Consider the following 22516-nt stretch of genomic DNA (forward strand, 5'->3'; position numbering starts at 1 on the left):
TTATGTGTGATATATGCGAATGAGCGCTTGAAATTTTCTTGATATTCTCTGTCAACAAATTAAATTACAACACCAATACCGGAAACTCACGAGTTTAAACGATATGCATTTTATTTTTAGAATCTCGGTTAAACCCATGACGTACCTATAGCGAAGCCTCACGCGCGGGTAACAGTTCATACTGTTAGCCGGTCAACAGGTTAAAATATTGTAATATTGATTACTATTTATAAAACAGTCGAAAAAAGTGAATTATATTTATATAGGGCATCGAGTTATACTTGTTAAATGAATTGTGGACTTTTATTCAAAACCAGCATCCGCGTACAAGGCGATTGTCTTTCAAGGCTTAAAATGTTCTGCAAGAAAGAAAATATTGAGGAAAAATGGAAATACTACGCAAATCGTCATGTGTATGGATGCATTGCTTTCACCTATTAAAGTGTTTAAACGAAACATATTAAAATGTTAACACCTACAAATCGCAAATTGGAATTTAAGTAGATAATTTTAAGTAGATGTTTTGAGTTATACTAAGATATAACGTATATACTGTCCGAGATGAGTAATTTAAGTTAAATAAAATATCGGTTTAAATGTTATTTTAGGACAACACCACCTTATTGTGACCACTTATGACATGACCTTGATTTGTACCAGCTTGTAACTTTGACTTGTATAACAATTCTTGGACTATGCCTTTCCTTAGTTTAGGATAACTATTTAAATATACACAGAATCATTGCTTTTGACTAATGTCACACTTATACGATTATATTTTAGACGTTTAGAAGTATTTACTATTCTGTAGACAACACAATTACATTGCAATCATTGATTCAAAAACACATATCACGACAACGAGGGAGATTTTACGTCATTTACGTGTACAGAAATGGAGTCCGTGGTAATTTTCTAGTGATATTACAATCTATGTCCGAATAATGAAAAATACCAGATTCCAACGTCCAGGCTCTTATATCTACCGATGAGATCCAGTACAAAGCAACAGGCGGTTTTACGGACTACTTCCGGTGCTCCATTGCGACAAAGCAGGGCTGTGTGCCATCACCAGAAATATTATCGTTGTTTATGAATGACTTAGTTCACTAGCTTAAGGCTAATTCTACCAATGGGATATTTGTAACCGACACAATAGGTAATTTATACGCTCTAATGTTTGCCGACGATGTATCGAGTTTCGAAGACACAGCTATAAACTTACAAAGACAAATCAACCTTATTGAATCATTCTGTGTATGGAACTTCATACTGACAAATCGAAAGTAATGGTTTTCCGAAACGGTGGTATTTTAAGGCATTATGAAAAATGGTACTATCGTGGTACTCAATTGGAAGTTGTATTCCAGTATAAATACTTGGGAGCGTTTTCACGACAAAGTACTCCTTGACACTGACTACGGAAACACTAGCGAAACAGGCGACAAAAGCCATTAGTCCTGCACTTTGGTGCAAATATAGCTAAAATTGTGCAAAAAATGGGAAAAGCATGAAATTTGGCAGAGATGATCTGTATACTATAAGGTATTTGAAAAGTACGAGACCCCGGACAAAAATGACCCGCTTGACCTCTATGCTGGACATTGAATGAAGTGACCACTTGTTCAGATTTGTTTTCTCAAGTACTCAACTGTTTTAGTCATAATCATGTATAAGTTTCATTCAAACTCATTTTCTAATGTAGTTTGTTGTAGTAAGAACTTGAATACTTTGTTCTGCATGATCTTCCAAGTTATTTGACCATTTCAAGTGGTCAGTTTTATTTCAAATGGTTAGAAATATGTAAAACAAGAGGGATATTTTACTATTAAATACAAAACTTTATACTAGTTTTACTATACAATACAAAACAGTTTCTTATTCATTTTTTTTTTCATTGGATCTTCAATTTTTCACATTGTAAGGTAACTTTTGTGCTGAAAGGTAATTTATAAGGTCACTTTGATGCTTAAATGGATAAATAATTTGTATTGAGTTACATTCCCTTGTTACATTTTTTCCATTAATTTGATGAATGTTAACCAGCCCCTCGTTTCTTCGTTATCCAGCATATCTTCCAACAATTAAAAAAGTATTTTATTACTATCTGATTTTTATATTCCATGTATGTATGTCATTTCTATTCTTAAGTTTATTGTAGTCAGAAAATAATCATATATCATAAGGCATGTTTGTAAAAGAAGAATTAATACTTTTAGTACAATTCTAATCATTAATCATTTTTATGTAAACATTAGTGCTTATAAGATAAAAGGGTTTATGAATTATAATTAAAGTATTCTTTAATAATAAGTTTCCCATGGTTATTTTTTTCTGGGGGGGGGGGGGTGTTGCGGAAAAAAAGACAATGCATTTACCATTGCAGAAGGAGGAAATGTTCTGTAAACCTGATACACTAAAATATTTAAAAATGTTTTAAAATTAACAGTATAAACTGGCATTCTTGTATATTATTATGTCATGAAATTACAGTGAACCATTGCAAAGTTCAGCCACAGCAAGGAACTTTAAAAGTACACTTCAGCAGAGTTACAAGTCATTGGAAGATCACCTTAAAAGGTATTGCCAAGTCAATGAATGTTACCTTCCAAATCAGTTAGTCCTTGGAATCTTTAAGGGGGATTGCAATATAGCTTTATGAATATAAGGCAAAATGACATAAACACTGAAGAAATAAGTATTGCAAATGGAAATTTCAAAGGACTGAAAAGCGGTAAGTATTTACTGCCAATATATGTGATAAAGCTAATACAACCCCTGACTAGCATACCCGTAAAAATACAAAAAGTGCTTCAAATCTTAACAAAGGAAAAACACAGGGCAATTGCACAGTGTTTCAACTTTTGAAGGGGAGAGCAATGTGAGACAAAATGCTCTTGATTTACAAGATACAGTTTTATTAGTAAAGCTAAGTACTTGGGAATTAGTATCTCAAGACGCTGTTTATTACTTGAAATGCTATAGAAGTCTATTCCACAAGGCTCGGGATGAATACGCCAATGATGTGAAATATATGTCTGACAAACTCAAACAGGTTCATAGTACTGCCCTCGCTGAGTTACTATCATATATAGAAGATACTCGTGGGGATTTTGATTTAGATCAAGTTTTCATACTCACAGAGCTTAAACAGTTGTAAAAGAAACGTCTTCAGCACATGGGTGTTGACACATATATTCATGCCTTTAGAATTAAGGACTAAATAGTAACAGGTTTTCCTGAATTAGAGGCGTACACTCAAGGATGTGATGTATTAAATGTTTACCGCAAAGGCATTGGAGCTGTTCTAAAGCACGCTGTCGTCAGCTTAGAATAGTATAGTAATGCTATTATACTCGCCAAAACTGCTAACATTGTGAGGGAAGATATATTTGACAAGAAGTCTGAATGTTTTGTTGGATCCTTTGAAAATGCTTGTCAGGATAAGCCAGTACCACAGTCTTTGTAGTCATTAGTGAGCATGATTCTAAAGTGGCCAAATTGCAATAGATAATGTGATGGAAACCTAAGCTACATATACATTATCTCAACTTGTCAAGTTTAACACAATACAACGTTGCAGAATCAGTTCCACTGATCCGTTTCATTCAAAAAGTAGAGAATTTCCTCTTCCAATGTATGTAGGATTACATGCTGAAACTAGAAATAGGAGCCTTGTGGATAATGAAGCAACATGGGGGCGTCAATTTCCTATAACAGAGTACTTGAGCTATCCACTGTACTAGGGAACAATGCCATAAAGGTGTATGAAAGCCAAAATGTTGTGTGTCCTCAAAAGCATTGAACAACATAGATCTCAACCCTATCTCTACATCATCACAAGGCTCATTCCATGGCACTAGCATCTCATTGTTTCAACAGCGCCATACATTATCAGATGGAATTGACCAACGTGTTCCAACCATTGAGGGGGAATTCAATTCTAGTACTGTCCAACAGTTACCCGTGTCATACCGATGTGTGAATCCAGTAGGCTATACAAATACAGAAACGGTCAAACCTTGTCCGGAAGAAAAAGAGAACACTTACTTGTTTATAAAATAAACATATACAACATACTTGTTGACTAGCATAAAAAAACTATTAGACATATTTCTTTTGTTTTAAATCCTCTGCTCCAGTTTTTGAATATTTTGCACTGAATTTATTTTAGGCGGTTGGAAATGTTCGTATCCGCCTTATAACTGAGGAGATGTAAAATTTGCAGTTGTCATGGTCAGCGTATCATGCCGACCTTGACCAGCATGCAAGGAATGCGACAGTTCCAGGCACTATTGCCACTTTTGAGAGTCCCCAGCCATGAACAAGCATGCAACGAATGTTGTTTCGGCCAGAATGCAACATCTCAATCCCAGTCAAGCACCTGTCATCGCATGTGACCAGCCCTTGTTTGCAAAAATAAAACTAGTGAAGTGGAGTTTGCCTCAAACACATGTGGAAGATGGGTACTTTGTTGGTAACATATAGAAATAACAGCATTAAGGACCCTTGGTGACTGGTTGGACAACAGTGGTTTGACACATGTAATTGAAAAAGCTGATATTGCATCGTCAGGTACTGCTGAATCGTTATTGAAAGCTTCCGAGTACCCGGAACTCGCCATGTTCATCAAGTCTCCGCAAGTGCTCTTAAATGTTAATTCATAGTGCATTTTCTTCATCGGAGGCAAATACTATGGGCGAATCTTTTGAATCTAGGATGATATGCAGAGAAGTCCCCACAGTCTAAATTCTGGGCTTAACCTTCCGTTTTGTGAAATCTTTTTGATAAGAGGGCTTCACATTGTACAAAAAATCATTTATAATTCTAGCTCCGTGGTTCTTCGCGCTTTATCATCACAACTATGCGCCTTGGCTACCAGTGCATATACGAGACCTGTTTCTTATTGAAAAACAACATCCCGAAGTTGCTGAGCATTTCAGCAATGGAGCATTTGTAATGAATAAAACGCACCATGCGTTTTCTGGTATCTCTTAAGGTCATGCCCACGAACAGACCAATAAGTTTCTGAAGGGTGAAAGGGGAGCTGTAGGTTTATTTGGCTAATTCAATTGGGATTGTTGTATAGAAATACATATTACTGTCTATTAATATGACTATTTGGTATGCCAATTGAAGTATTTACCTTCAAATGTACTGCAAAAATGACATTGTAGTGAGAAATTTTAATCTAGGTAATATGTATTTTTCATAGTACACGCGTTTTCTGGCGGCCATTTAATACTGCAGGTTCATATTTATGGTAAAATATACAAAACAAACAATTTCTACGCGTATGTATAAGAAAGTTGTATTCTTCCGTAGAAAACAATTGCAAAAAAGAAATAAAATACTATACAGAACAAATAAATCAAAGACTTTGTACAACTTTATCGCATTTTGGCGGCCATTTTGAAAATGGCCGCCACGGCGGCCATATTGTCCGATACTTCCGGGGTCTCGTACTTTTTGTATTCTGTATGGTAAATAGAACCTATCTGCAAAGTTTCATGCTTTTCCCATGATTTGCACAATTTTTTACCATATTGCAGTACTACATACCAAATATATTAAAATATCAAAAACATTTTGGTTATTTACACCCGAAATACGCTTTTAAGTTGTTTTACTCGATTGTACACCCTTGTTTGTGTTATTGTGCCAAAATATAGGGATTCCTTTATTCTGAATGTACGGAGAAAGTTCAATTTGACTTCTGTAAACTGATTTGTTGTTTAAACAAGCCTGTTGCTAACTCATTTGCATTAAGTGAGTGTGGAAGAAACCCTATACAATATACAACACGTTGCAGAGTACTGGTTAAAACTGATACACATGCCAGAAAACTGTTACTCACGACAGATTTATCTTATGCTTAAATCACTGTATGAATCAGGTCGTACAACATGGGCAACAAGTGTGAATACATTATTATTTGAGAACGGCTTTGGTTATGCGTGGATTACACAAGAGATTAGAAACCAAGAACATTTCTTAAGGCTATTTATTGAAAGACATATAGATGGTGCTATGCACCAACTGTATTCATATAAAGAGGCTTCACCTAAGGCAGTCCATTATAAACATTTCAAAACAGCTCTTGATTCTGAACGATATTAATCATGTGATCTTTCATATATATTGAAAAGAAACTTGTCGAACTTTAGGTGCTCAAGTCAACTGCTGATGATCGAAAAGGGTCGACACTTGAATATTGGGCGAGAATTTAGATTAGCCCATATTGTTTGTCCGAACATATATATGTCATTGAACACGAATTCCTCATGCTCATGATTTGTTCGTTGTATTATATATTTGCTTATATGGGAAATGAATACTTCAAACCTAACTGGATTTTGTCTATTCCCTATCAAGCAGTTTTCTACAACATTATGTCAGAAGTGTAACAAATAGTATTTTACTGATTTCAAAATATATTCACAACGCTTTTATAACTATAAACATGTCTTAAACGTAATGATAATGTTAACTCGTTATAGTGGTATCCACCTGTGTTTTAATATTATATATGCACCTTTTTCATTCTTATACCGGATGATTATGATTGCAGCATTGATTCTTTGCATTTTAAAACATTTGTTTAAAGCAGTTTGCAAGAATATTATTGATATCTCATTGCTTTAAAATATGTCTTGTTCATCATTGTATTATTCCTATGCTGTTAAAGGTATGTGAATGAATAACTGTATAATGGACCGGATGCCATACCTTACAATAATCTATATGTTATGTTATGTTATGTTATGTTATGTTATGTTATGTTATATATAAATTCTAACAGTATAAAACTGTTTTTGCAAGTAGTTGTTAGCTTAATACACGTGATTATAAATAAGATATGTATACAAAATGATTACCGTCTGAATGCCATCCGGAAATGTAAATCTCAAACTGATGACAGGAAGACCGACTTCATTTTTGCTGTTCTTGACCTCAACTGTTCCAATTGGTTGAGTCCCTTAAAAGCAAAATTACTTTCATAAATGTTAGCTCCATAACAGATTGATTATATTAATCACATCAACAACAACCCATACCAGTTAACATTCAACTTAATATTCGCAACTATTGACACCAATCTTTGCAATGAATGATACATAACAATGTAATTAATATCATTATGAAATACTTACTACGAATATTTTTTGTAATGTATCGTCCATTAATTTATGTTTTGATACCTGTACAATACGTAGTTATTTTAAGATAACTTACACTTAATGTTGTCTTTCAGGTGTGGAATTTGTTCCTTGAATACTGCTCTTTCCTTAAAACAGACGAAATTTGGATGACTATAACTATTTATATATGGTATATGCAAAGCATTTAAATTATTTCATTACAATATATTAAGTTAAGTAAATGAATTTGAATATATACTTATACACTTATCCAAAGACCAGTGCGCTTTTTATCACGCATATGTTGCCCTTTGGGTTCGAAATGCAAACCATCCTATAATAACACACACACCAGTACGCCTACTACCTACCTATGTTCCGGCAAGGGGTTTCGAAGCCCGAAACAACTATAGAATTACACAAAAACCAGGAAACTAATTATCATGTCTATGTTTACCTCCGGGCGTTCGAACCTCCAACCTTCCTACAATTACACAATAAAACGCGAAGAATTAAACTTGCTCTCACTCGGAGTTGGAACCCCTAACATTCCTACAATTACAAAAAGATCAGTGCGCTTACAATCACGGCTATTTCCTCTCTCCTGCAATTACCTACACCAGTGCGCTACCTTTCTCGCCTATCTAACCTATCATGGGTTGAAACACAAAACCTTCTTTTAACAACCAAAACAGGTGCGCTACCTTACACGCCTATTTAACCTCTTGTGGGTTAAACACCAAACCTTATTTTAACAACCAAAACCGGTTCGCTAACTTACACGGCTATTTAACCTCTCGGGGGTAAAATAACAAACCTTCTTTTAACAACCAAACTTGTGTGCTATCTTGCACGCCTATTTAACTTTTCCTGCCTTCGACAACCTTACATTACCACAAACATTCTTAAAATTACTTACACCGGTGCGCTCACTTTTACGTCTACTTAACCTCTCGGGGATTCGAACACCAAACCTTCCTACTACTACTTACGACGGTGCGCTAACTGTCACGCCTGTGTAACCCCTCGACGGATCAAACACTTAACCTTCATACAATTACTTTCATCAGTGCGCTAACTATCACGTCTATTTAACATCTCGGAAATGATTTACACTGGTGTGCTAACTATCACGTCTATGTAACCTCTCGATGGATCAAACACCTAACCTGCATTCATTTTCTTATACTGGTGCGTTAGCTATCATGAATATTTAATCTCTCGGGGGAATATTTACACTGGTGCTCTAACCATCACGCCTATTTACCCTCTCTCTATATATATGTATTATTTGATAAGTATGACAATGTATTATTAAACGTATTGTTGTCGGCTACTATCGGAAAATACACTAAACGGACAAATTACTGTTACTTCTAGCTAAAACCAAACAACCAGGAAGTATTAAGCTTGTAGGCATCTTGAACAGCTATTACAAATAACAAATAGGGACCTGCTGACAAGCACGCCTATGCTTCTGCTTGGTGTTTAATTCCCAAACCTCCATAGAGTTGCACAAATACCGATGTTCCCGATCGGTTTGAAGCCCCAAACCTTCAAACAATTGCCCAAACCCCCATTGCGCTAACTTTCTCGCCTATCTAATTATTTTGTTTAATTACATTGAAATCTGTATTAGATCTACAGCATTGATTGTATCATCCATCATATAAAACAACTATATACCCTAACACAAGGACGATACTAAGTTTCAAAGTGCACTAATGTCTTCTCCTAATCGCACTAACATAAAATACGTCTGAATAATCACATATCCGGTTGGTTCACTTGTCACGAATGCAGCAGTACCCGTACGTTATGGACAAAGTAGACATCGCTTAAACAATTTGGGACAGCATCAACTTCGGATTTATTATGTCATTGCTAGAGAACTGGCTTGCTATACTGAGTTGTTGTTTTTTTTTCTGTTACGATAGTAGGGTTGAGTTCTGTCTAAATGTCCGCCCTTATACTTATGTCAATTTTTCAATAAATGTAGTATTATTTTCAATATATGTCAGTTCGATCAGCTTCGTAAAAATATTGTGCATATAATTATCTTTTTTGTCATACAAGTTTAATTATTTAGAAGACTCAATTGATATTAACTATTATTAAGTGAATAGCACTGAATTTTAACGGAAAGGCATATTTTTATCATCTGCTGTGAATGTTTTGGAATTACTTCATTTTCTTATCAATACAAGAATACAGTTTTAGTAATGAGTTTAACAATGTACTATAAAATGGTCGTTTTAATGTCGCAGACTATGCTGAAAGCCCTTACTTTGGCTCTATAAAACAACTAAAGTTGGAAGAACGGGCCAGATCGCCTTGTGATTATTGTTGTTATACATCAAGGATTTGGTGGGAATAATTAAGGTGAACACCGGTTTCACAGTGTGCACAAATTTATCAGTCAGCCATGTTTTGCATCATATAGTTATTTTAGTACTTGTTCATACACAATGTTAAGTTTTTGTTTGCATTCGTTCCCTATGTCTATTTGTGCCACGTACTTTCCTAACATGTTCCCATTTTGTAATGGAATGTTAATGATAGTTTATTCGATGCTTTTCTTAAGTATATTTGATTAACTTACAAATGTCGGTATGGTTTACAGCTTATAATCGACATGGAAAAATACAGACAACGTGAGAGAGTTTGATTTGTTTTTGTTTTGAGTGTTCAATTTCATTGGTAAGATCAATTTTGATGTGATGTGTTGGGTTATGTGCATTGTTGTTTGTGATGTTCGTCAAATATAATTATACGGTGAATTTATAATATATTGTCATGTTTGATAAGTTTTAGCAATTTAATTTTATCTGCCACTGCAAGTGATTAACATGTAAATACAGATTTTTAATGGCTGTTACGATATAAAGACAGCTTAGCTCACCTTTAGGAACTATACTATTAATTCCATGCTTATTAGTGTTGAAATGTATGTATATATTTTCAGAACGTTTAACTCGTTGTATGAGATACCGATACTAGATGAACACCATTGTGTTGTTTACTCGTGGTATGACTAACTGAAGAGATGAACTGAACCTCGGACAAGATAAGAATCATACCCTGAACTTAAGATGATCCTACTATTAAACCCATAATGTGTGCCACATATAAAAGAACGGACACCATCATAAAAGGTAAGTATGACTCGATATTTTATCTAATATCACAATTATGAGGGCTTATCCGGGAACGCAGTGTCATATAAATGTGTTTGATCTTCATACGTATTTCGATTATTTTGTTAACATATTTTTATGGAGTTATAAGACTGATTCTCTCATCAAACACATGCATGTTTACAAACGAAAGTAGAACAATTTCACCAATTTCCAGCTGAATTTCACTCAAGAAGCCAACATTTTAGATCAAACCAGTATTATTGATTGCTTTTATTTTGTCGGGAATACAAATGGCCGCCTGTTTACCGGAATAAGCATGTTTTTACTCTTTTTCTGGGTTGAGCTGGAGCCAAAAGCCAGGGAGCTTGACCCAAAGCGTAGAGGCTGAGCCAAAACGCTGTATAATAATGCACTGAACTCGGCATATTTGGAATAGTTGAAGTTCTGTATTAATATTTACTAGTATTAAGATATTGTTGTTTTTGTTTTAAATATCTAATTATTTATGAATATTTAATGCAATTCATCTTCATGAGTAATATATTTAGCAAATTATTGAGAATATTCGATATACGGAATGACGTTTCATTGCATTGCAAGAACACAGGAAACTATGAGATCAATCCTTAATAAACATGTTTACACACAGATACCTCCCCTTTTCCTCATTATGATGGTCTTCTTTTATGTACTGCAGCTAATGGATTATTGCACTTATTTAAATAAAACAAAGGCGTTCGTATAATATTTCGAATTGAATTGAATGAAAACAGTTGACTTTTGCCATGACTTTTGTAAGTGACTTACTACAAGTACTCTCCCTGTCTAAGATTTGATTCATTAAACATGATGGTGAAGCTTTCACCTTTTAAAATTCATTTACGACAGGTTTTTTTCTCGTTTCGGCTCATCACATAGCATGTTCCTTGTCTGAACACGTGTTAAATGATCTTACACATCTGAACTGAATCAGTTACGTTTTCTAGGATATTCTTTTCGAGTTTACACTAGAAACTTGAGTAGCTTGGATTTCAGTTTTTTTGACCGGTCAGCTTAGGTTTCTTCATTGTCATATATTTATGCATCTATTTGACAAAATACACCCTTGCATTGATATCTTACCTTTTCATATTTCTCTATACACTTTTTCGCCTTCAGTAACTCTTGTTCAAACCCCTTCCTTGTCTGAAAGCATAGCGGCAAAACATTAGCGAAATCTATAGAAATGACTAATCCATTTCTTGTCTTGCAACATATTATTCATTCAAATGGTTCAGTAATATTGCCTTCCCTTTAAATCTTCAAAACAATTGATTGTAACAGGCTACACCTTGTCTGAATTATATAGGTCGTACTTGTTTTAGCTTATCACACAGTTCCTTCTGTAATCGTGTAAGGATAATATGACGTGAGATATGGATAATGATAACTATTGTATTGTATACAATTAAAACTTAATATATGGGGCCAAGTTCACGACAAAACTAAGACGTTAACACAATTGACCGCCCGCGTATTCAATATTCCAATTTTACAGTTTTAACAAGAGTCCAATCAGGTGGCCAAAAAGACATTTCTTTAGTTTTAGTCAAAAAGTATCACAAGACCAACCAGGTTAAAATAAATTTTTTAACTATCTACTATGGTCCTACTAGCGTGTCTTATATTTGTAGATAAAGAAACATAAAATACAATCTGCACAATGACAACGACAAATCCAGCGGGTAAGCAAAAGTATGTATACATGTATGCTCTCACAAAATATTATTTTCTTTCATCAAAAAGTATTAAATACATTGGTGGGCAATGCAGCAGCTCATAGAATGTAAATGAGTTTTACTAAGCATATAATTTTCGTCACACAATCAGTTAGAATCGGTATGTTGAATATGAAAGTTATTATAGGAAAGCAATGTTTTGTATATTTTATTCAACGTAGAAACTAAACCTTTGTTAAAGCAATTATTAGCTACATTACCAAACGATTGTTCTATCATATATCAAACAAATTATCTACATGCTCGATTAAATGGCGACATACGATTCCACACACGTGTACATAAAATAAATATTCCACAAATTATAATATGTGCAACAATTGATAATACTTTATCATGATTACTATTGAACAATGATCTAATACCGCATTCGGACGACCAATGACTCTTACAAGTGTGTGCTTTTCATATTTATCCATGAACTCGTGACTCTGAGACCGTTCTAAGGCGATTATACCATATTGCATTGATTAAAAATGTTTAATGCACTGTGGTTTGTACGTTATGTGTCACTCGCTTAATGCATGGTAGGCCTTAGCACTGTGCCTTTATACATTTATTTTATTTATATTTTGTGTAGCTGTTGCTAAGTGTATGTTAGGCCTCATAATTTTGCCTTTTAACAGGGCCTTCATTTGTATTTTATTCGTCTTTCACTTAGTGTATTGCAGGCCTTAGCGTTTTGCCTTTTAACAAGGGCCTTGTGTATACGTTATGTCTCTAGCTTAGTGTATGGTAGGCCTAGGTATTGCGACTTTTCACATGACCCTTGTGTGTACGTTATTTGTCTATGGCGTAGTGTATGGAAGGCCTAGGTATTGTCACTTTTAACAGGGCCCTTGTTTGTATGTTATGTATCTCTCGCTTAGTGTATGGTAAACCTATGTATTGTGCCTTTAAACCGGGCCCTTGTATGTACGTTTTTTGTTTATGGCGTAATGTATGGAAGGCCTTGTGACTTTAAACAGGGCCCTTGTTTGTACGTTATGTGTCTCCCGCGTAGTGTATGATATGCCTAAGTATTGTGCCTTTCAATAGGTCCTTTGTTTGTACGTTATGTTTCTCTCGCTTACTGTATGGTAGGCCTTGGTATTGGGACTTTTAACAGGGCCTTTGTTTGTACGTTATGTGTCTCTCGCTTAGTGTATGGTAGGCCTTGGTATTGTGACTTTTAACAGGGCCCTTGTTTGTACATTATGTTTCTCTCGTTTAGTGGATGGTAGGCCTTGGTATTGTGACTTTTAACAGCGCACTTGTGTGTATTATATGTCTCCCGCTAAGTGTATGGAAGGCCTAGGTATTGTGCCTGTTAACAGGGCCCTTGTTTGTACGTTATGTATCTCTCGCTTAGTGTATGGTAAGCCTAGGTATTGTGCCTTTTAACAGGGCCCTTGTTTGTACGTTATTTGTCTCTCGCTTAGTATATGGTAGGCCTAGGTATTGTACCTTTTAACAGGGCTCTGTTCATACGTTATTTGTCTCTCGCTTAGTGTATGGTAGTTCTTGGTATTGTGACTTTTAACAGGGCCCTTGTTTGTTCGTTATGTGTCTCTCGCTTAGTACATGGTAGGCCTAGGTATTGTGCCTTATAACAGGGCCCTTGCCCTTGCCTGCGCGTATTTTATATCTCGCTTAGTGTAAGGTAGGCTTAAGTATTGTGCCTTTTAACAGGACCCTTGCCCTTGCCTGCGCGTTTTTTTGTATCTCGCTTAGTGTAAGGTAGGCTTAAGTATTGTGCCTTTTAACAGGACCCTTGTTTGTACGTTATGTGTTTCTCGCTTAGTGTATGTAAGGCCTAAGCGTTGTGTATTTCAACAGGGCCCTTGCTAGTACGCTATATGTCGCTCGCTTCGTGCAAAGTAGAGTCAAGGATTGTGCTCCATTTTTGGCTTCTTGGCTTCTTCGATTGATATTCATTACATTCAGGTTTATCGACAAAGAGCAATTTGATCAGGTATTATATATTCGTTATAGTATAACCAAGAATATAAGGGTTTACTTGCAACCAAAATAATTGTTACATAATCTGACCAAACAAATGTTATCAATTTCTAAAAATACAAAAAATTATCAATTTGCTTATTCAATGAATATTCAAAACTTCTGCAATTACCACCTCAAAGTTCTCAAAAAATATTTTGTTGTTCTTTTTTTCATCAAATGGATAACAATTTGTTTAACACGTACGAATTAGAGTTCATAATGTTTGTTTGAATTGCAACATAATTCAGCTAGTATTTATGCTTAAATAAGATCACAAGACATGGAAATGCCGATTTTTAAAGAGGGATTTATTGAAAACTTATTTCGAATTGCACGTGGAAATTTATAGGATATCTCTATTACCAGAAGATGGTTCAACATTCAACGTAACTGAGATAAAGTAATTAGCAAAAAAATAATTGCGGAATGACGCTCATATAACCAGTCCCTTATCGACATGTTTTTCTAAGCTTTTCCGGATTAGTTATATTTATTTTTCACTTTTTGCATATTGAATGCAAGTTTTTCAGATGAAACAATAATTAAAATAATGTTTAGTGAATTGAAACCAATTATTACACATATATCGAAGTTTTATTTGCTAGGGGTATTGTGTTTTACTAAAAGAACAATCCATGTAGATGTAAGATACGATTGAAAAAACTTGTTTCTTAAAATATCACCTTTTCAAAACTATCTTGGTTATGTTTAACATGTTGCAATGTATTACATAGTTCATATCTCGTCTGGATACGTGTTCGAATATTCTAACATATGTACTAATTAAAAGTTAGGTTTACTAACATATTCTTTACGATTTAATAGATATTTGAATATGTTCGATTAGGTTAATATATCCCGTTCTACTCTGCGTCAAAAAGCGTCATGAATAACTTCTATTTGTCAAATATCTTATATATAGGAATATAGGTTTCTGTGAAAAGCTTACCTTTTCAGATTCCTCTATTCCTTGTTTCGCTTTCAGTAATTCTTGTTCGAGTATCTGTCTTTTCTGAAATCATGAAAGCGATTTTTTTTTGTTAGTTGAGTTGTCAGTACACATAGACTATAGCTTTTATTGCGAATTCATATGATTGAACAAAATATGATTTATCCAATACATTCGTTTCATTGCAAGGACTAATGTGCACGGTTAAATATTCGTGCTTTCCCTGAATAAATCTGTACGCGAAGACTTATAATATTTATATAACTGGTCTCACCTTTTCTGAATTATCTTTGTCTTGTTTCACTTGTTTCAGCTCATCACAAAGTGCATTCCTTGCCTGTAAACATGTGAATAATTATCTAAATTAAATTTAAGTACTAACAACACTTACTATCATCATATTACATACATATCAAGGTAACTACCAGATACTAGTTTCAGCAACCAATTAAGACGATCGTCTTTCCCCGTCTTTAATTTTAAAATCCGATTAGGTAGTATTTGAAAAGGTAAACGAATTAATATGATTTAATCATATTTCAGTTAAGCGGCCTAAATGATTTGGACACTAGTATTCGTGTGCTATGCAATAGCCAAAATAAAAAAAAAAAAACTTTACACAATTTGACAAATACCAATGTAGATTTAAAACATAGTATATAATGAGACACACTTCGAAATGCGATAGAAAACATGCGTTGATATAATGCCGCCTATCACATGTTAAGAATAAACTAATCATGTATTTAGCTATCTAATGTATTGTGTGTTTAAGAACACATGTTAAAGTACAAAGGTGGGATACAATTTTACAAACCTTTTCTGACTGATCTAAGTCTTGCTTGATTTGACTCAACAGTACAGTGAGCTCCCGCCGAGTCTAAAATCAAACATTCAAATAAAGAACAGTATATGGGCTTTTAAAAATGTTGCACGTTTTAACATTTTTTTTCCAATCGGACAGACTGGGTTGAATTATGATATTGTTTTAAAAAAAATAATGCAGTCCTATAAAGATCAACAATCTAGACTAAATCATAGTTGTAATTAATGAATATATGAAACATTATGTGCATATAACTTAATAATTCAAGAGTAAGAACAACTGCTGTTGATGGTCAACGTGCATTTTGGATGAAAAGCGACATGTGGCCGGTAAGAAATATTACAGTTTGTAGCACTTAAGCAAACGACACCACACTCGATACCTGGTTTATTTTTGTGGTTGATGCGCCAACATCATTGGCATTGCCATCGTCGCTCCCAGTAACTTCTTCTTGATGTTCACAAACCTCCTCCAAATCTTCAAACACGCATTTTAGTATGACCTTGTTTTCTTTGAAGTCAAACCCTTTGAAAGTATGTTTTGTTTGAATTCTTTAAGGTGGAATCTGGCATCCGAAACCTCTTTCTCAAAATGTCTGTTCATTAGATACAGGTGTCCAGCCATATTTTTGTCAACAAAACTATCAATTTTACTTTCTAAATCGCGACACCACTTGGTTTTCTCATCACACAGTTTAGTAATATGGGAATGAATGGTCAAGTTTTCGTTATGTTTCTTCGTTATTCCGTCTCTAATGCCACTTGTCAATTCATGTACACGTTGTTTAATTTTATTTTCAAATCCCATACATTATTGCACACATTTATCAGCGTTTTTCTTGTAATTCTCCTTACTGTGTTCTGCTTCATTTTTCAAAAGTAGAATCTCATCTTTTATTTCCATCAATAATGACTTCATTGTGTTGACTCTCTCGCAGTCAATGTTAACTACTTCATTCAACAAGTCAACGACTTCTTCTCCGCAAGGACGATGTCCCGAATGAACACATCGGCCACACATCGTGGAATCATGAATTTTACAAAGAAATATCGCCTTTTCATTCGGATGCTGCTCACATCTTTCTTCTGTGATGTCCCGCAATATGACATTTGGATTGTCTGTACCATCCTCATGCATTTTAACAGCCTCGTGCATAATGACAGTATGCGTTTGAAAAACATTTACTGACTTGTGAATATCTACACAAGCTTCACCAACGTATCCGCAACTTTTGCAATTTCCAACTGCATTTTCATTACCGCACATTTCACACTGAATCTGCTTTGATGCCATGTCATATGATTATGAAGGTTCAATATATAATGAGTTAAACCAAAACGTTCTTTAATGCAAAGGTTTGATTTGAGTTATTGTTATTGGTCGATCTATTGTTTCATAGTCATCACAATATCGTCATTTAAGTACATGTATCACTGAAAATAAGAATATTGAAATGATACTCAAGATCAATACAAATTATTTCAAAGAGTTTGCTACAAAGCTGACTGAAAGCTACGTTATCTGTGAACACAATTATTACTAAAAGATATGATGAAATAGCGAAAAAAATTGTATCGATGTGTACAATGCATTCAAACTAACTAACTGAAGTATCACATAGTTTACTTTTATTTATTTTCGCAGTTGTTTCGTATTATTTCATTAAAAAAAGATTACTAGGTATGTATACCTAGTAGAATTAATTATCATGCGTGATTTTCTAGTCGATGAAATCACGTGATATAGGTATATAGCTTAAATATTCAAACGTTTTTTGTATGCCTACGTAGCACAGGGGATACTTCACTAGACTGCAATTTTGGTGACACCGGCTCGAACCCGGTCTCCTTCATGTTTTTTTTTTATTTACATTTTGGTATTTCTTTAACAATTATGATATCAAAGAGTAAAAACATTTTATTAATTTATTGTCGTGAGATTCGTTACAAAAAAACTTTTTTGGTGTCAATCTGGTGTATAGGCCCTTAAAGACCTTAACGCCGTGCCAATCTGGTGTATAGTCCCTTTAAGACTTTAACGCCGTGCCAATCACTTTATCCATCGCAAATCATATATATGCGTGCCTGCCTTTCAAATATTGCGCTGTGTAACGAACGAATAATGTTTTTGTTATTTTGTTACTCAACAGCAGAGGATACAATCCTGTATCTGGAAACGATACATATAATGCAATTTTTCTGTTTTTTTGCTCACAGAGACAGAAGCTTTTTGTTCCCAACAAATTATTTATTCTTGGTTGTTTTTCATTTTAGTCAAAATAAGAAATACACAATATTTACTCTCCGTACAGTGGTCATTTCATTCACAAGTATAGTCAACAGTCATATACATACAACGATTTGCTTAAGTACTGACGAATTTTTATCCATCGCAAATCATATATATGCGTGCCTGCCTTTCAAATATTGCGCTGTGTAACGAACGAATAATGTTTTTGTTATTTTCATGTATAACTTCACCCATGGTTTTGATATTTGAATTATACGTATAAAAATGGCATGATTGAAAAATGCCATTTACAGTTTGATTATACTTTTGATCGATAAGTACAGCTATGATTTCAACTTTTTCTTGTCCCTTACATATATCTCATTAACCAAACACGCATCCTACTTATAGCAAGCTGATTTATGTCAACGTCCCTAACATATATCGCATAAACCAAACAAACATCCTACTTATAGCACGCTGATTGTATATCAACGTCCCTAACATGTATCGTATAAACCAAACACGCATCCTACTTATAGCAAGCTGATTGTATGTCAACGTCCCTAACATGTATCGCATAAACCAAACACGCATCCTACTTATAGCAAGCTGATTGTATGTCAACGTCCCTAACATTTATCGCATAAAGCAAACACGCATCCTACTTATAGCACGCTGATTGTATGTCAACGTCCCTTACATGTATCGCATAAAGCAAACACGCATCCTACTTATAGCAAGCTGATTGTATGTCAACGTCCCTAACATGTATCGCATAAACCAAACACGCATCCTATTTATAGCAAGCTGATTGTATGTCAACGTCACTAACATGTATCGCATAAACCAAACACGCATCCTACTTATAGCAAGCTGATTGTATGTCAACGTCACTAACATGTATCGCATAAACCAAACACGCATCCTACTTATAGCAAGCTGATTGTATGTCAACGTCCCTAACATGTATCGCATAAAGCAAACACGCATCCTACTTATAGCAAGGTTATTGTATATCAACGTCCCTAACTTGTATCGCATAAAGCAAACACGCATCCTACTTATAGCAAGGTTATTGTATGTCAACGTCCCTAACATGTATCGCATAAACCAAACACGCATCCTACTTATAGCAAGCTGATTGTATGTCAACGTCCCTAACATGTATCGCATAAAGCAAACACGCATCCTACTTATAGCACGCTGATTGTATGTCAACGTCCCTAACATGTATCGCATAAAGCAAACACGCATCCTACTTATAGCAAGGTTATTGTATGTCAACGTCCCTAACTTGTATCGCATAAACCAAACACGCATCCTACTTATAGCAAGCTGATTGTATGTCAACGTCCCTAACATGTATCGCATAAAGCAAACACGCATCCTACTTATAGCACGCTGATTGTATGTCAACGTCCCTAACATGTATCGCATAAAGCAAACACGCATCCTACTTATAGCAAGGTTATTGTATGTCAACGTCCCTAACTTGTATCGCATAAAGCAAACACGCATCCTACTTATAGCAAGGTTATTGTATGTCAACGTCCCTAACTTGTATCGCATAAAGCAAACACGCATCCTACTTATAGCAAGCTGATTGTATGTCAACGTCCCTAACATGTATCGCATAAACCAAACACGCATCCTACTTATAGCAAGCTGATTGTATGTCAACGTCCCTAACATGTATCGCATAAAGCAAACACGCATCCTACTTATAGCAAGGTTATTGTATGTCAACGTCCCTAACATGTATCGCATAAACCAAACACGCATCCTACTTATAGCAAGCTGATTGTATGTCAACGTCCCTAACATGTATCGCATAAACCAAACACGCATCCTACTTATAGCAAGCTGATTGAATGCCAACGTCCCTTACAAATATTATATGTACGGTAAACATAGTATCTACTGCAAGCCGATTGTATGTTAATGCCTTGAGATCAAGGGACGGATAATCGATAACAGTATACAAAATCAACAAAGCAGCAACAGTAAACATACCTATACTTATATGTCTTAGCTCGAAAACGGCATTACCAATCGCGTTCTGGACCGACTGAAAACGCATCGTGCATGTATTTTCAATATGGCTGTCAAACATTCTATTAAAGAACATATCAAAAACGTTCAGTGTGGACTTCAAAATCATGAATAAGATTACAAAAAACGAACTCAACCAACCCGCATTGTATTTGGAAGCAAATGACTTCATTGTTCAATTTAAATCTCCTATATGTTCTGATACGCTTAAACACTTATTTGTCATCATTTAAAAACATATTATCCAAATATTGAACACACTCACAAAAGACCTCTGTTTAGAAACCTATTTAAAATATTGATAAGGGATAAACAAAAGCAGGTATATCAATGTAAACAACCGACGTAAGTTAGTGCGTGAGCAGTCAACAGTTTAGTTAGACGACGATATTCACTGTGAACATGTAATTGAAGGACTATTTTAAGACATATATATCAACCACTTCCGATAGAAAATAGCTTTAATTAAGGGAATATCATAGATGTGTGATATGGATTCTTTATTGATTTCATTAAGGTACACACCCAGAACTGTAATCAAGATTGTTGGTTTTCGATATAGATAGTGAAATGCATAAATTAAAACTTGTTTATTTGTTTAATTAAAGGATTCCTGTTTTGATACTTCTAAGCACAATCTCGCTTTTTGAGAACACGGATGAAGAAAAAAACAAGAAAAAGCAAAAAGCCTCAGATGAAACAAGTAGATCGAATATTGATGAATATGTGTCTGTTGGTTATAATAATGAAGTTATTGAGGGCATTAACTCGAAAATAATCGGAAGATGAAACCCAGGACATTGAGCGCTATTTAGAATAGCCCGAATAATTAAATCATTGTTTATTCTTGGAAGCATAACTCCTACAACTGTCGGGACAAAGTGCTTTTGACTGCAAACATAGCTGTTGCATACTAACTTTGAAGCCAATGGACCGTACATTTTGTTTGCAATGATTTACAATTATTTGCAATTGTTGTGAAAATAAAATGAAACAATAAAAACAACATTATAAACACCACGATTTTTTATGTATTATCTGTTGATTTTCGCTTTCACATTTGTTTTTTGCTTTGACGAAACATCGCGTTATAACACCAATGGATGTGAAGTATCTGATTACAAGTGTCCGATGAAGGACTACTCAACAGCAGAGGATACAATCCTGTATCTGGAAACGATACATATAATGCAATTGTTCTGTTTTTTGCTCACAGAGACAGAAGCTTTTTGTTCCCAACAAATTATTTATTCTTGGTTGTTTTTCATTTTAGCCAAAATAAGAAATACACAATATTTACTCTCCGTACAGTGGTCATTTCATTCACAAGTATAGTCAACAGTCATATACATACAACGATTTGCTTAAGTACTGCCGAATCTATAGCAGAATTTCATGAACAAACGTTCAAGCAAGACCAGTTAAAATAATTAAGAGTTTTATACATTTCAGACAGCATGAACGACAGTTATGCAGTAAGTACAACATTATTCGAACAGCTCCCCGCAAAGGGAGGTGACCAGTGGTCATACGTTAGCAAAAGTGGTGTCTGCTTCGAGTTTATCTTGATGTAAATATTTATTAAAACGCGTTTTCGTAATATAAAATTCCATTGCTTTAAAGTTAGGTTTTCTAGTAATAGCTTCAATTCTATATGTTTGTTTTAATAATACAATGTTGATGAGTTATTGACGAATTTATTGTCGCGAAAACACTGTTATCGCGATATCGAAAGTAGAAATCATTTACAGCAAAAAGCCAAGAATATAAAAAACGGAAATCGAAAGTCCACATCAAAAAGGTCTCTTTTTAAAGTTATTCTTTATTTAACACATTTAACGTTTTTTTTATGGGCCAAGTTTATTGGTATTCCTTTATTTAAAATACCATGAAAAGTACAGGGCGAATTGTTAATTTTCTAACTTCTTATAACATTTTGCACCCTCAATTTACTCTCACTAGACACTTAGTACTTGTGAATTTGACACAGAAAGCGGACTCGAGAGTGTTTGAAATAAATTGTTATCTTTCTGAACAACCGAGCTTATAATGGTAAAATTACCTGAATTATATTCAGAAGCAAATAACTTCCTTGTTGAAAAATCTACTTTCTCTTTTGGAAGCTTAAAACACTTTATTTCATCCTTTAAAGCACCTCTATCTAAACACTGAACACACCCAAACATATTCTCCTTTTTTAACCTATCGAAAAAAATAATTACGTTAAAAACACAAGAGCAATTAAAAAATACTTCACCGAACCCAATACTTCTGCATCGATCTTATTATATATATAAAATCCTTTTACTAAAATCCCAACGTTTTCACAAGTCATTTAGTTGTCACAGCTAGTGATATATATTTGTTGACATTTTAAATGTTAACACATTATTAGTCATCAATAAAAAAGAGTG

General features: G+C 34.5%; 1 long non-coding RNA gene across 1 annotated transcript; it reads right to left on the bottom strand.

Moving 5' to 3' along the window:
• Positions 1-11400: 11400 nt before the first annotated feature.
• On the bottom strand, positions 11401-16628 carry LOC128240913 (uncharacterized). The gene is made up of 5 exons (XR_008262344.1): positions 16201-16628; positions 15810-15872; positions 15267-15329; positions 14993-15055; positions 11401-11467 (listed from the first exon to the last, which is right to left on the bottom strand). It is a non-coding gene; the product is annotated as an uncharacterized LOC128240913 (long non-coding RNA).
• Positions 16629-22516: the final 5888 nt, after the last annotated feature.

The sequence above is a fragment of the Mya arenaria genome, chromosome 7 (assembly GCF_026914265.1).
Source record: "Mya arenaria isolate MELC-2E11 chromosome 7, ASM2691426v1".
Classification (NCBI taxonomy): Eukaryota; Metazoa; Mollusca; class Bivalvia; order Myida; family Myidae; genus Mya; species Mya arenaria.